We start from the raw sequence: 17,469 nt of genomic DNA on the forward strand, positions 1-17,469 counted from the left end.
CAGCAAAAACAAGAGATCCGATCGTCATGTTGGTACGTACATGATGAACATCGTCTATAGAGAGATCCTTAATTACATCATAAGGGAGAAATTGGCACTTATACTACTCTGTCTTTTTTATTATGTATAACTATGTTTTTAGAATAAAAATAGATAATTGTATGTTTTTTAATTTTGAGAGATTTATGTTGTGGTCACCTCCGTCATGGGGGGCCATTTGTGTTTAATTTGCAACTTCATGTGTTATTGAGAGAAACGGAACCAGTTGTGATATCAAATAATTGTGCAATCATTTATCTTTTTTAGAATCTAAAGCTTTTTTTAGAATCATTAAAATGAGATTATTTAGTGATATGTCCATGATTTATACATGTACCATTGCCCGTGACAATCGCACGGGCATTTTACTAGTTACAAGTTGTATTCTAACACAGCGAAAGAAAAGGGCCATGCCCGAGACGGAGGTTACGCACGCACAGAGGCGAGGGCTATTACAAAAACTCAATGGCCCTGGATCGCAGCGGACTTCCACGCCACCGGCCAGGCCGCCGTCCCTGCAACACTCTTGACAGAAAAGAAATCCAAAGAAGAGCGACATCAACTCAGGAATCTTCAATTCCATCTTCCAGACATCCCGTTCTATCCTCCCATGGAGCCATTAGCCTTCAGAATACCAAGAACGATGGAAGGATTAGGAATGAAATCAAAGATGGACAAGAAACAAGGTGCTTCCTTCTGATTTCTTTCCTGCACACAACAAATGTTACATGGAATCATTCCCTTCGGCTCTTACCTGGGATCTTCCTAGACGACGTCGGCTCTTCGCCAGACCACAACAGCCGACGGCGCTTGGTTTAGGCTTGCGACGGCGCTGCCACACATCGAGTCGCATCGCGACAATGGCATCAGCTTCCTCTGGCCTTGGCCCCGCGCTGGACCGGGACAACGGAACCACCGTTTTCGCAGCCGCTCCACGACGCGGTCGCTGCCCGCGCGGAGGCACCCGAGGTCGTGGCTCCTAGACCGTCCTCCGCGGTGAAGCCCCCTGGCGCACGATGCGGCCACTGCATCTAACTCGGAGCGACTTCCTCCATGGCCTCGCCTGCCGAGGGAATTGTCCCGGCTTCCGGCCGGCGACACCTGGAGCGTGCGCGCTGCGGTGGCTCGTCCCTCCGGAGTCGATGACTTGCTCCATGCGCGTCAGCAAAGCAAGGCAAGGCGAGGCGACAGTCTCGCGGCTCCTTGGGGCGCGCACGCAGTGGCGTCCTTCGGCCTCGCCGCCCGCAAGGATGGCCCACAACCGTGACGCGGTATGGAAGACCGAGGCGACGACGCGGCCCTTGGCTCACAACCGCGCAGGCGGCGCCCGAGGCAACGGCCCTCGGCTGCCCCCCCGGCCCCGGAGCGGTGGCGCCCTCCGCGCGGCTCCCCGCAGCAGAGATGACGGCGCGCCGGGTTTTTCCCGCTCCTCGCCGACGAGACGGCGCGCCGGGTTTTTCCCGCTCCTCGCCGACGAGACGGTCGCCGGCAGCGCGGGTCGGGGGAGCGGTTGCTCCCGAGGAAGAAGAAACTGTCTCCTCCGCCTGCCTTATCCATCCACTCCTGGTGGTGGGCGGCTGGGCCGCCTGTAAGGCCGTATGGGCCAGAAGGCCCATGTGTTTTCGGTCCATTTTAAATCCTGGACGATTTTGCCAAATTAATCCTACATTTTTTTGATTAATTTCGCATTTTGTTCTATTAACAGCAGTTTAACTCTGTTTTAGACACTTTTAATTACAATACTTAAATTTCAGTACTGTAAATATGTTGAGTACTATGTATTCCATATAATATGTTAATGTAATATATCTCCATGTTTCTTACATGTTGAGATTAATTACATCTATTATTTACAATTGAGATTTTTTTTATCTCTTGCAAAGATAAATTCAGTACCTCTCTAGTACTGTTTCTCCGTTGAGTACAAGGTATTCCGGAATATTTCCTTGATGTATCTATTTCCATGTTCCCACATGTCGAGATTAATATGTCTATTTGCAATTGAGATTTCCAATTTCTTGCAAATACGGATGTAAAATTCAAGGTGATTTCTTCAAATTGATGCTTGAGATCACAAGGTAGTCATATGGATCTACTGGCTATGCAGATTATCGATGACTACTGGTAAAACCTATATTTTGTCGTTTCGACATTATGATTTCTTTACATAGTGCTCTCCCACACATTTTACTAAGTCATGACATAAGGCATCAGGCGTGAGTATCTACTGATTCCATCAGATTATACTCCCTATGCCGCAGATCTAATCTATTTTGAAGATTATCTTGATGGTGTCATACTTAACAATTTGAGATTCACACTAATGGTCTCAAGCCAATTTCTTGAAATACCCATTGATTTTGCTAAGTTCATTACAACATCAACCATGATGGTCTTTAATTTACTGGTTGTGAATTAATTATCTTTGGTTTACCCATAGAGGTAGCATATGCCTATAGAGTTTGAGGTATTCGCCCTTAATGGCCACCACTGCCCTATTTGGGCTATGGACATCATGATTGCTCTTGTGTCCCGTGGGATAATGTGTGCAATCCTGGATTCACCTCTAGTCAGGATCACACCGCTAACAGAAAAATGGTGTCTTATATATCATAAGGCATTAGATTCAGATCTCAACATATGATTATTCTGTATTAGCAATTCCTGAGATACAATGAACCTCAAGGGCAAATGTTTAAATCTTACTTCAACCTTCAATCCAACATCACCAGCTATGACGGGACCCTATGGCCAGGGAGAATGTGATGGTTGAATATGCCTCAACCGACATGTTTAGAGACTATTAATAGTCTTTCAATCTCCTGAGTGGTCAATATAATTAATGTCCATTTACGATGTTGTAACAACAACATATGTATTGTTGTCATCATATATTGTATATCACAATACATCGTATCAACATTTTGGTACAAATACATTTTTATGTATTCTATATATCTCACAGTGATTTTCATATTGAAAATCTTCATGTCTATATATAGATTTCTATGAGAGTCAATCCGATGAAAAATGATGCGCCTTGTGGACATATGCACCACAAACTCTATACTCAGGGTCTCATGGAAGTCCAATGTTTCCACTCTCATTGAGAGAAAGGAGATATTTTAAAATCGCTAGACATGATGAGGTATTTGTTGGATCAACTCGAGTCATATTTACTATTCCTGCGGGTACTCGAGTAACATCAGGATACTTTATTTCTTCCCAGGTTTAACTCGTACCCTACTAAACTATGGAAGTATCCGTCAAAATAGTTTCCATAGCGAAACTTATGATGGCAACAAAGAGAAATAACTTCTCTTTACCATATGAAATGGATATGGCAAGCACATTCTCTGTGTATCATTTGGATTGTACTACACATACGACACAACCCGTAGCACATGTTGCGTACGAGATAGCTTTCTAGAGTGTCTTGTACATGACAAATTCGGCATACTCGCCTTCGGTCATCTAGACATTGGGTTGAAACCGAAACTATCAGCAATTCCAATAGTTTATGATTATTATGATGCTAAATTCTAACAATATTTGGATTTTATGTGCACTACAAATGACACAAGGAAGCTAATTTTAAGTCCCGCACACCTTAAACTCTATGCTGAACCACTCAGACTCCTTGAATGCATCAAGTTGAGGTAAGTGGCTCTTCCCATTCATTGACTAGACTATTCAGGTATTCCATGGTTCTAAAAGACATATCTACATGATGGTCCGAAGTGTGTGCTTTATTCACATGAACCCATTGGCTCATTATTCTGACATCAATTTCAAGCAAATCGAATGGATAACATTGCAGAATTCTCCTTGAGTGCCTTCTCTATGGCCCTCAGATTGAAATTTAGCCCGTTGTCCTAATGTCTAGACTCAAAATGGTTCGATAGAATCCTATCCAAAGAGATAAGCTCATTGCATTATCTTTATTTTGGAATTGCAACTTACCAACTTTACGTCGGAGTCATGCAGTTTTACACGCTCATGACATAACTACATAATATTATTCCCCTCTATCGTTGATATATGGATATCTACCAAGTATTTCCTATCTGCGGTAATTCAGTTGCATACCGATATCATCACCCGGCGTACATCATTGGCCCCTCAATATGTGACGGCCCCGATCCGTGCACGACAGTGGGGTAGTAGTAGCCATCAGTGGTGTCGTCTGGTTCCTGGGATCCATCATCTGGTCGCAACAATCAGATATGGGGGAAAAGAGGTAGCAAAGCAACCGTGAGTACTCATCCAAAGTACCCACAAGACTTACATCAGATCTAAACTAAGTATGCATCTATATTAAAGGAATGGGATGTATCTGTGGACTAAACTGCAGAATGCCAGAAGAGAAGGGGAAAGCCTAGCCTATCGAAGACTAGCCTCTTCAAGCAGCTCCAAGCATCTTGCAACATTCAGAAGAGTATAGAATAGCAGTTTATATTTAGCAAACATGTTGTAACATTAGCGCCCAGAGATCACTTTTGTCGACTCCCTACGAGGAAACGATCCCAGAGCCATCATATCCATTACATGCCTCAACATCCAGTATCCAGTTCTAGTTGTATCGATCGGGATACAACTCCGAGCGTCCGTTACCATAGGATGGGCTATCGATAGATGTTTTCTTCCCTGCAGGGGTGCACCAACTTACCCACCACGCTCGATTAACTTCGGTCGGACACACTTTCCTGGGTCATGCCCAGCCTCGGCCAAACGATACGCTGCAACCCGACCTAAGCTTAATAGAGAGGTCAAGCACGCCGGACTAAACCTATGCCCCCAGGGGTCTTGGGCCATCGCCTCGGGAACTCCTGCACGTTGCGTGGGCGGCCGGTGAGTAGACCTAGCTACCTCCTTAAAAAGGCAGGTGCTTACACAGTCCAACCCGGCATGCCCCGCTCAATCGCATGACGTCTAATAAGCTTCGGCTAATGCATACGACATAGAATGCCCATACTATGCCCACATGATGGTTAGTGCTATCAGGCCAGAGGCCTCTCGGATCAAATATCCAAATTGTAGTGAATTAGGAACGTGCGGTAATAAGCAGAGACTCATGAAAGATGTGACCCCGTTGTCCCGTCTCGAGGACGTGCGGCAAGGACTAAGAATGCCCGGTCATGCTCTGTAATTATCTCACGGGCACCTGCCAGATCAACTCGACTCCACATCACTCGCAATTAAGCTCGCGCGGGTACCCCTCAGGGCCGACCCGTATTTAGTAACATGGTCCAGTGTAAAGTCATAGTAACCATATAACTGTGTGTCTAACACCAAGGGCAACCCTGAGGAATCACCCTCGATGGAATTCCACCTGATGTTATGTTCAAGGTGAACGAAGGAGGAATCACCCTCGAGGTCCACTCTTGAGGAGTTGCAGACAGTGTCATTGTCGGGAGAGGAGAAGGAGGAATCACCCTCGATTACCATAACCGATGAACTAACCTACAAGGTTAACATCAGAAGTGATGATGAGGTATCACCCTCAACACTTGATAGTAACCCAGTAGTGTCGAGCAACTAAGGGGAAAGTGATGTGCGGTGCCGGGGCCTGGTCTTCGATCCCGTTGATCGGATCTTCGAACATAAAGCAGCGCAACTGGGAAAAGGTGGGGGCCAATGATGGATCTCTAACCAACCTATACTAAGCAGTTTAGAATAAGCAGGTAAGGTATGAAAGCAGGTAACAAAAATAGGCTATGCATCAGAATAGGATCATACAATAAGCAGTAGCAGTTCTAATGCAAGCTTGAGAGGGAAATAAATGGGCGATATCGAAATGCTCAAGGGGGGTTTGCTTGCCTGGAAGCTTTGCTGCAAAAGAAGGGTCGTCGACGAGGTAGTCAATCACAGGGGCAACATCGATCTCGGGGTCTACCGAAGAGAAGAGGGGAAGAAACAGTAAATACAGAGCAAACAGATGCAACACTAAGCATGACATGACGATATGCAGAACTAGGGTCAACCTAACGTAGTACTACATGTTGTAGACGAAGGGGATAAACTTCCAAGGATGAATTCCCGCGTTACTCGGATTGCGGACAGAGGAAAAGAGGGGGAAAGTTCCATGTTCAACATGCTAGGGGCATGTGACAGATGAACGGACCGTGGATTCGGATTCGTTGGATCTTTCTGAGAAACTTTCATGTAGAAAACACTTTCAACTGAGCTACGGTTTATTATCTACGATTTTCTAAAGATTTAAACATTTTCTGGAATTATTTAAATTAACAGAAATTCATTATGACACCAGCATTGCGAGGGGATGACATCAGCAACAGACTCGCTGACCAGGTCAAACCTGACATGTGGGTCTAGTGGGACCCACATGTCATAGACACAAAGCTAACAGAGTTTCTAAAACTAACTAAACAGAGTTATTTAGGAGGTAGGCCCCACCTATCATAGGCTAATTAACTAAACTAATTAGTTTTAATTAATAAAACATTTAATTAGCGGATTAAGTAGTGGGGCCCGCATGTCAGTGTCACATAGACGCCCAGTCAGCACGTTGATTGGGTCAACACGATCAACGGGGCCTGCAGGGCCCGCTGGCAGTGACCCAGGGTGGCCCCAGGTGTCCCACGTCAGCGGCGGCCGGCGGCTCAACGCCGACGACGCCAAACGCGGTGGCGCGGCATGGGACGACATCGCGTTTCGTCTACAGGCAGTCGTTTCACGCGCGAGAGGGCGCATTCGAACAAGCGGAGCTAGCCGCGTCGAACGGTGGCGGTTACATGGCCGGAAACGAGGCAGGCGACGAGCTACGGTGGCGGCGCATATGGGACCTTGACGGAAACGACACTACGAAGCTCGGCGGAGCGCGTGCGCGTGCTCGTTGTGCTCCTGGGAGCACCAGGAGCACGGTGCTGTGCTCAGGCGAGTGTGACAGTGCCTATGGCAACGGCCACGAGCTCGTCGGTGGTGGACATAATACGGGCGCATTGGCAAGCTATCTACGGCACGCGAGCAAGCTAACAGAGAGGAGCAGGAGGTGGAGGAGCTCACCGCGTGGCTATGGAAAGCCTTCGAGAGCATAGTAGCAGCAAACGGTGGCCGGAGTGGAAGAATATTGGCGGCGGCCGAGACGGAAGGGGGCAGCTTGATCTGCGTGTTGTGGAGCTCCTCGACTCCCATTCGTGGACAGAGACGAAGTAGACGATGTCGGCGGAGACGAGGGACACGGCAGTGAGGCGAAGCGATGGCTATGGCCGCGCGTTTTACGACAGCGAGTCCATGACGACGCTCAGTAGCGGTGGATCTGGAGGGAGAGAGGGAAAGAGAGCCAGGGGCAACGTGGGGGTGCTAGGGTTCATCCAGGGTGGGGCGACCTAGTACGTGCCGGGGAGCCGCCGAATGGCCGCCCCATGGGCATTGGCGGCCACGGACGGCGCGCACGCATCCACCTAGCCCCTAGTGAACAGAGGTAGGGGACGGCAGGGATAAGTGGGCTAGGCTGCACTGTTGCGCGGCTGGGCCAAGTGCACAGTGCAGCCTGGCCTTTTATTTTCCCCCTTTTTTATATTTTTGTTTTATTTTTTTATAGAAAGGGTTTTGTAATATTTTGGGGGCCTAAATGATTTTTGTTAGATATGGGAATTGTCCACATAAATTCAATGCAATGTCTGGCACAACCACAAAAAGTTTGAGGGGCAACTGAATCCATTTAGATTTTTCACAAGTAAAATAGCATTTTAAAATGCTGAAAAGGCAGTGTTTTATTTGCTATAGTCCATCTTGGCTTGGAGGTGATGATGTTTTCCTTAACAATCATTTGTTATGCAATTTTGACTAAATGATGAACTATTTTGCAGCAACTTCTCTGCAACTCCATATTTCACTTGCAAATTGAATTTGATTTGAAAGTGGAAATTTCAAAGGATATTTGAATCGAAGGTGATCAAGCACTGTTAAGTAAAATGATTAGCTTAATCATAAAATGTTACTGTAGCATGACACTGGGGGTGTTACAAATTTCCTCCACTACAAGAAATCTCACCCCGAGATTTAAGTGGGGAAGTAAAGAGTAACTTCGGGAGAACTGACCCTTATAGGGTTAATTATCTCGTGAACAATTCAGGGAATGTGGCAGAAGTATCTCTCGAGTTGAAACTTAAGAAAACATCGAGAGCAAAATATGAAGGTTCAATAGGAAGTTTCAAGCGAATGGACAAACGATCGATACTTGAACAGAGTGTGAGAAGGGGGTTCAGAGCATCGAGAATAGATCATCTCCTAAAGGGTGGCTCATGACAACACACAAAGCCAAGAGGAAATGATACTTCGGAATAAAGGATATACAGGAGAGTCAGGTTCCGATCCTGTGGAACTGTGAGCTATGGGCCCACCATGTCGGTTAAAAGTAGAAAGGGGGACGATAGCAAGGCATGTTAGATGATAGACTGTCACTTATGTTCCCAACAACGTTGGTACCAAGGGCGAGGGACGAAGAGAACTATTTTCCTCCTCGTTGAACGAGGCGGACCAATAGGCAAAGTTCCCGTCCATCGGTGGTTACCAGAATGTCAACAGCAATAATAACAAGGTCTTACTGACAAATTGCACACCAAGGTGTTTACATAAGCACAGAACTATTACTGCTTAGATCTCATAAACCATAAGAAAGGTTCAAAAAAACAATGGAAAAGAAAAGGTGATCATTAGATTAATCAGAACATTGGAAAGGAAAATGTGTTTAAACACAAGTATTAGGAGTATATCCTCCACAAGAACAAGCGGAGCAGGATATACAAGATAGGACAGCATGCAGTTAACCACTACAGTAAAGGGCGAGGAAATTCATGACGTTACCCATACAATGGTGTTTGGATAATCAATCATGAAACATTTAGCATTGTGCTTTGAATGCTCTTGTTGATGATCAGAGTACCACAGTCATGCTTCGGGATAGCATCGACTTGGTCATCAGGTAAAGGACAAACTTTGGATTCGCAAAGGATCCATCAGAAACAATTTATAAATTAAGTCGTACAATTTTAGCAAGAAAAATGATGAGGATAGGGCCCACAGGCTCAGTAACAATCCATCGAGGGGGCAAGGATGATATTTCTCATCATGAATTCGATTGATAACCTGGAAGAGCTCGGGATATTAATGATGATCATGACATATTTGTCGAGAGGTTTCATTAAGATGTAATCGATCGATGATGACATCAAGTCAAAGAAATGATGAAGCGAAAGGTTATTGGAACCATGGGTATGACACAAACTCGAAGTCAAGCTTGCTGTTCAAGGCGAAATGATATGATGAGGAAGATCGACGTAAGCTTAGCTCATCTCGAAAAGTGTGCTTCAGAAAGGACCTGGTAGCACAATTAAAATTTAGCACGATAATAATATAACCGATCAGGCTAGGAATGACTTGAAGGATTATTAAACTCGTAAGCAATGAAAATTACTTGGAGTTATTGAATCGGAGTGAGGAATTGATTCACTTATGGGTTTCTCAAGTGACTAACAACTCAAAACCTGGGGAAATCTGAAATCGGTGAGAAGCAATACTAGAAGAAGACTCATAGAAAGAAACACGGTTCTTCGGTATTCTCGAGATACCAGAGGGTAATACTCGAAGATAGACCGAAATAGAGGTTGTGGAGATGCATTTATTTGCAGAAGACAAGTGCTTTAACTTGTCCAAGAAATGGAATCAAAGGCGAACACTCATGGTCAGAACCACGGTTACAAAGGATCAAATCCCAGATATAAGATGATCTTATACCATGGGGATAATTAATCTTAAGAGAAGCTTCCATGATAAGATCTGCATCGTGTCCATGGGCATGAACACAAAGTTCAAGGTCGACTCCCACTTCTTCAATGCATATCATTTCATTTAATTCTCGCTTTTGATGAAGTTGTAGTGTTGAAATGTTATCTGGCAAAACACCAGAAGAGTAAGACTCGTTAAAACTCTTGGGTTCAAACGGATTATGGGAGGTGTCGTGGAGTTGTCACGACAGATGTCCTAGTGTGAGGACTTAGTCGTGAGGCCAACGCATCTATGTGGTATCTTGAAAGGGGTTGAGCGGAATCGAGAGAGGCAACATAAGACAAGGATTTAGACAGCTTGGGGCCCTGGGAAACATCATCCGGTAATAGCCCTATGTGTTGTTTGTGGCTAGATCTCATTATGATCATGAGGAAGTCACCGTAAACCGGCTCTCCCAGTTAACCCTAACCCTTAAGATTGTTTCTTCTTACTTGTCCCTCTTTGGGAGCCCTGCCCCTCCTTATATAAGTTGAAGGGGCAGGTTACATGTAGAGTCCAACTCAGACTTAAGGCTTAACTATTATGACTTCTCTTCATGGGCTTCTTAACATCTTGGGCTTCATAACGTCTCGGGCTTCATAACTCCTGGCAACCCAGTTATCACTGTCTGCCGGGTTATAACTGGTGCCGGTTTAAGATGGTCTGCCGGTTTATGATTGTCTGCTGAGTTATCATCTGACTTGACTCCTGTCTTAACTGTCAGCCGGTTTAACAACCTGCCGGTTTACCGTCTGGGTTAATTGCCTGTTTTACCCATCTGTCTTAACTATCAGCCGGTTTAACAACCTGTCGGTTTATCGTCTGACTTAACACCAACCGATTTACCACCTGCCTTAACACCTGCCGGTTTACCACCTGCCATAACATCTGCCATAACACCTGCCGGTTTACCACCCGCCGGTTTACCAAACGTCTTAGCCATCTGTCTTAACTATCAGCCAGTTTACTAAGTCCCAGCCGGGTTATAACTCTGTCCGGATCATACCACAGGGTATATCCCCGACAGGAGGCGTAGGTTCAACCCATAGGGGCATCTTAGGAACCTATTCCACAAACTTCAGAAGTAAACAACACAAGCTCGAAAGCAGAGAATGGTTGACAAAAGGAGAGGATACAATTTACCAAAGGCATTATGTATCTGGGAAAGAACTTCACGAGGTTCTTTGAATATGAAGGACACTGTCGGATGGTAATCCAATAATGGATCCGGCGATCCACAACGGATCTCATGTGAGTATCGGTATTCAATCAGAGGAAGAGATAATGCAGAGGCATCAGATATTGGAAATATCTGATAATTCCAAAGCTTAAATGCAAAGGAATTATGATTTCCAATTCGGGGGATCAGAAGCAGATGCTCTGGTCAAAGATAAGCAAGTTGAAAAGACATAGATCGACAATCATTCAAGGTTTGATTTGCCAAGAACCAGCTCATGTCCGGAGTGGAGTCTGAGCCAGAAGGATAAATAATTACCAGGGAATAACTAATGAATGTGTGCATTCACGCACATGTCGAATCAGTAGGATAAGAATGACAATCTCACATGAGTTTAATGAATATTGTTAGACATATGGAATTAACCATAATGCAAGATGATAAGGAAGAACAGGAGCAATAGGCTACTGAGCATTATCGGAAGATCGAGTAGTATTCCAAAGAATTTGTGAAACACATGAACAACTGGGCACAAACGGATCCCCGGTAAGTGTGAGGAATTATTCATACATGTATTCATGCAGAAAAGGAGTTGCAAGGCAGCAGGCACAAAGGATTCTCGGAATATCCGAAGTATTTCAGGGTATCTTGTAATAACAAGAACAATTGGAAACGAAGGTATGGACGACAAGTGTATGCAGCTATCCTTAGGGATTTATCGGTGATTTGGAATTGCAACGCTGAAGGCACAAGGGTTTCAGGGAAACATCGGAGAGTATCTTCGAAATCTTCTGGTGCAGCAAGCGATCATCTGGACTGAAGGGGCTCTCCAGGAGAAGTATTTTCGAGAACCTAAAGTTAGATTTTAGCAAAATCATTTAACCTGAATAGAAGAGATATCAGAATCCCAGAGTATAGACGAGGAATAAAATATCCTAATACCACCCAATGGCGACGTGGGTCGGTAAGCCAAACAGCCATGTTAGTAAAAGTTTTTTGTAGTGACTAGACTCGACTTCGGCCAAGGAGTTGGAAGGGGGCTACCTACAGGCAGTCGGCTCTGATACCAACTTGTGATGCCCCCGGTTCAATCGTACACTAATCAAACAGGCAAATGTGTACGGTCAAGAACAAGGACTCATGGGAAGATATCACAACGCAACTCTAGACACAAATCAAAATAATAAAAGCTTTATATTACAAGCCAGGGGCCTCAAGAGCTCGAATACATGAGCTCGAATACACAATAGTCAACGGAAGCAACAATATCTGAGTACATACATAAGTTAAACAAGTCTAGCTTAAGAAGGCTAGCACAAAAGCAACAACGATCGAGAAGGCGAGGCCTCTTGCCTCGGAGCCTCCTAACTACTCCAGGTCGTCAGCGGCCGTCACATAGTAGTAGGCACCCTCGGGGTAGTAGTAGTCATCAATGGTGTTGTCTGGCTCCTGGGATCCGTCATCTGGTCGCAATAATCAGATATGGGGGAAAAGAGGTAGCAAAGCAACCGTGAGTACTCATCCAAAGTACTCGCAAGACTTACGTCAGATCTAAACTAAGTATGCATCTATATCAAAGGAATGGGATGTATCTGTGGACTAAACTGCAAAATGCCAGAAGAGAAGGGGAAAGCCTAGCCTATCGAAGACTAGCATCTTCAAGCAGCTCCAAGCATCTTGCAGCATTCAGAAGAGTATAGAATAGCAGTTTATATTTAGCAAACATGTTGTAACATTAGCGCCGAGAGAGCACTTCATTGACTCCCTGCGAGGAAACGATCCCAGAGCCATCATATCCATTACACGCCTCAGTGATACGTCTCCAACGTATCTATAATTTTTTATTGTTCCATGCTATTATATTATCTGCTTTGGATGTTTAATGGGCTTTAATATGCTCTTTTATATTATTTTCGGGACTAACCTATTAACCGGAGGCCAAGTGCTAGTTTCTAGGTTTTTTCCTATTTTAGAGTTTCGCGGAAAAGGAAACCAAATAGAGTCCAAACGGAATGAAACCTTCGCGGTGATCTTTCTTGGACCGAAAGCAAACCACAAGACTTGGAGTTGAAGTCTGGAATGCCATGAGGCGGCCATGAGGCAGGAGGGCGCACCCAGGGGTTAGGCGCGCCCCACACCCTCGTAGCTCCACCGATGTACTTCTTTCGCCTATATATACTCTTATACCCTAGATCGACCACAGAGAGCCACGAAACCACTTTTCCACCGCCGCAACCTTCTGTACCCATGAGATCCCATCTTGGGGCCTTTTCCGGTGATCTGCCGGAGGGGGAATCGATCACGGAGGGCTTCTACATCAACATCATAGCCTCTCCGATGAAGTGTGAGTAGTTTACCAAAGACCTTCGAGTCCATAGTTATTAGCTAGATGGCTTCTTCTCTATCTTTGATTCTCAATACAAAGTTCTCCTCGATGTTCTTGGAGATCTATTTGATGTAATACTCTTTTGCGGTGTGTTTGCCGAGATCCAGTGAATTGTGGGTTTATGAACAATATTATGTATGAATATTATTTGGTTCTTCTCTGAATTATTATATGCATGATTTGATATCTTTGCAAGTCTCTTCGAATTATCGGTTTAGTTTGGCCTACTAGATTGATCTTTCTTGCAATAGGAGAAGTGCTTAGCTTTGGGTTCAATCTTGCGGTGTCCTTTCCCAGTGACAGTAGGAGCATCAAGGCACGTATTGTATTGTTGCCATCGAGGATAAAAAGATGGGGTTTATATCATATTGCTTGAGTTTATCCCTCTACATCATGTCATCTTGCTTAAGGAGTTACTCTGTTCTTATGAACTTAATACTCCAGATGCATGTTGGATAGCAGTCGATGTGTGGAGTAATAGTAGTAGATGCAGAATCGTTTCGATCTACTTGACACAGACGTGATGCCTATATTCATGAGCATTGCCTTAGATATTCTCATAACTATGCGCTTTTCTATCAATTGCTCGACAGTAATTTGTTCACCCACCGTAATACATGCTATCTTGAGAGAAGCCACTAGTGAAACCTATGGCCCCCGGGTCTCTTTCTTATTATATTGCATTTCTTTTATTTACATCGCATCTCATTTACTATTTTGCAATCTTTACTTTCCAATCTATACAACAAAAATACTAGACATATTTACTTTACTATCTTTATCAGATCTCACTTTTGTGAGTGGCTATGAAGGGATTAACAACCCCTTTATCACGTTGGTTGCAAGGTTCTTGATTGTTTCTGCAGGTACTAGGTGACTTGTGCATTATCTCCTACTAGATTGATACCTTGGTTCTCAAAAACTGAGGGAAATACTTACGCTACTTTGCTGCATCACCCTTTCCTCTTCAAAGGAAAACCAACGCATGCTCAAGAGGTAGCAAGAAGGATTTCTGGCATCGTTGCTGGGGAGATCTACGCCAAGTCAAGACGTACCAAGTACCCATCATAAACTCTTCTCCCTCGCATTACATTGTTTGCCATTCGCCTCTCGTTTTCCTCTCCCCCACTTCTAAAACGATTTTTGAAAACCTTTGCCTTTTATTCGCCCCTTTTCTGTTCATCTCTTTTCACTTTCTTCTTGTGTGCTTGTGTGTTGGATTGCCTGTTTGCTTTGATGGCTCTACCAAAAGCCGTTGATCCTCACCTTAGAAGGTTGGATGAAATTGAAAACAACATTAGAAGCTTTATGTCTTTGCAATTTGAGCATAATAATTTCTTCAGAAATGAGCTTAAAGAACAAAAAAAGTTTTATGGAGTACATGAATAAATAGCTCAATGATATGTCTAAAGAATTTTATGGTTTGAAATCTCAGTTTGCTCATCTTGAAAATTTAGTAGGCCAAATTTTGGATAAGCAAGCCACCTCAATTAATAAGATGGCCGCTAAACTGGAAGATCTACATGATAATAATGATGAAGATCTAAAAGTGATTGATGTGACTCCTATTAAATCTTTGTTTTCCAATATGAATCTTGATAAAGATGAGACTGGAGATGAGTCAACTTTAGTTAAAAGGCGTCCCAATGATTCGGAGTTTTTAGATCTTGATGCAAAAATAAATAAAAGTGGGATTGAAGAGGTCAAAACTTTACATAGCAATGAACCCACTATTTTGGATTTCAAGGAATTTAATTGTGATAAATGCTCTTTGATAGATTGTATTTCCTTGTTGCAATCCGTGTTAAATTCTCCTCATGCTTATAATCAAAATAAATCTTTTACTAAACATATCATTGATGCTTTAATGCAATCCTATGAAGAAAAACTTGAACTAGAAGTTTCTATCCCTAGAAAACTTTATGATGAGCGGGAACCTACTATTAAAATTAAGATTAAAGATTATGAATGCTATGCTTTGTATGATTTGGCTGCTAGTGTTTCCACGATTCCAAAAACTTTGTGTGATGTGCTAGGTTTCAGTGAAATTGATGATTGTTCTTTAAATTTGCATCTTGTGGATTCCACCATTAAGAAACCTATGGGAAGGATTAATGATGTTCTTATTGTTGCAAATAGGAATTATGTGCCCGTAGATTTCATTGTTCTTGACATAGATTGCAATCCTACATGTCCTACTAGAAGAATGCCCGTGCGTTGCAACGGGGCCACATTAACTTTAAGAGTTTAATATTAGTATGCTCATACATATCAAGTGACATTGGCGACCTTTTTTACCATCAAATCCTCACACACACACTCTCTCCCTCCCTCTTCCTCACTCTCTCCCCCTCCCCCCTCTCTCTCTAACACACACACACACATCCATCTTATTGGGTACGGGGCCATAATCCATCTATTTCACACACACACACACACGCTAGTGCATAACAATATGGATTATGTGTATTATATTTGCCACCAGAACTGAGGGAATTAATTTCATGTAAATCAGCCAGCCACAGCTCCAAGAATACGTGGAAGAGGTGGCACTACAAGAAACTTGTTAATACATGACGGTCCTTGTCCGTCACGGACCAGCCAAAAACTGTCATGCGTGGCCCTCCATGACGGATTTAAAATCCGTCATGTATATCATGTCATAATTTGATATTGTACCTTCCATGACGGTACTTGGCTGTCATGGATCTGCCACAGGCCCGCCAAGCCCAAACTAGGACATGACGGAACAAACCGTCACCGATTTACACGAGCTAGAAGGACATGACCTGACATGGCGCCCACGTGTATCTGATGTGGAGGCCATGTGTATCTAATGTGGAGGCCAACACGACCGTGTATTAACGAGCCCAATTCCATTCCAATCAAACACATTAGCCATTTTTAGTCCAACCTGTTTTCTCAATGCGTCACAATTTACAACAAGACCACCAAATCATATTCATTCAAAAAATAGCATTTGTACACAAGATAATATAGATTTACAAAAATAGCATTTGTTCACAAGGCAATACAGATTTCCAACAATCTAGTATGGCTTCAAAAAGCAAACCTGAATATCAAACATCACAAGTATATCTAGAAAGAGCTATAAGCATTTTTTTTTGTAAGAAGTCGAGTATCATGAATTCATTGAAAATCCACTGGTAGCTAATTTTAATCTCCAACACTACACCACCAGTTCCAGGCAGCTATTCGGACCCAAGTAATTCCTGCTAAAAAATATTCAATCTTCAGTAACACGGATAAACTTCGAAACCTGCATAGAATCGAAAACAAATACAAAATTATAATAAGTTTTAACAGCGAGCTCCCATACAATACAATGTAGTCCATAGTTAACAAAACATGAAAATAGTAATACTGGAGGCATACTTTTTCATCAATTAAAGGTAATTCTGTCAATAAACATGCTTTTTAAATGTCATTTAAAATAAAACAACTTGAAGAAAAGATCATTTTAGCCAATTAAATGAACCACTTATTGATCTATTATGCTAACAGTAAACTTCTTTTCAAAGAACAAATATTCGTGAGCATCATAATACTTTAGTTAAGCAAGATGAACATAATGGTTAAATTTTATATATTCTGATGCTACAGACCATAACCTTCACATCTGGATTAACCACACTCACATCTGGATTAACCACACTGATATTTTGAGACTGGACAAATGCACTATATAGCAGATCAAACACTCTTAAATCTAAAACATAAATAATATACCATCTATTAGTAATCTTAAAGAAAAACATGCAATCATCAATTCCATCGCTCGTTCAGATTGCAATACTGTGTATGCGTATTTCCGGAAATACAGTAGTAGAAAATCCATCACCTCTGTTGTAATAAGCGAAAAAACTAAGCATCAATTAAACTGTTGCTTGCAAACCCAAATAATTCAAGGGAAAATGGAAGGATTATTTGGACAATATTAAGAAGTCAGGCAATAAATGAATAATAAATCAAGGCTGTAATAAGTTCATTTCAAGGGTTTCACTTTGTGTCACCTATTTGAACGAAGCAGAAGCAATCAGACAAAGATTGGCATGCT

At 43.1% G+C, this 17,469-nt stretch overlaps 1 long non-coding RNA gene across 1 annotated transcript; it reads right to left on the reverse strand.

Moving 5' to 3' along the window:
• Window positions 1-316: 316 nt before the first annotated feature.
• On the reverse strand, window positions 317-1,575 carry LOC119367799. Its single transcript, XR_005176434.1, has 2 exons — window positions 794-1,575; window positions 317-663 (listed from the first exon to the last, which is right to left on the reverse strand). It is a non-coding gene; the product is annotated as an uncharacterized LOC119367799 (long non-coding RNA).
• Window positions 1,576-17,469: the final 15,894 nt, after the last annotated feature.

Source organism: Triticum dicoccoides, chromosome 1A, assembly GCF_002162155.2.
Source record: "Triticum dicoccoides isolate Atlit2015 ecotype Zavitan chromosome 1A, WEW_v2.0, whole genome shotgun sequence".
In the NCBI taxonomy this organism is placed as follows: domain Eukaryota; kingdom Viridiplantae; phylum Streptophyta; class Magnoliopsida; order Poales; family Poaceae; genus Triticum; species Triticum dicoccoides.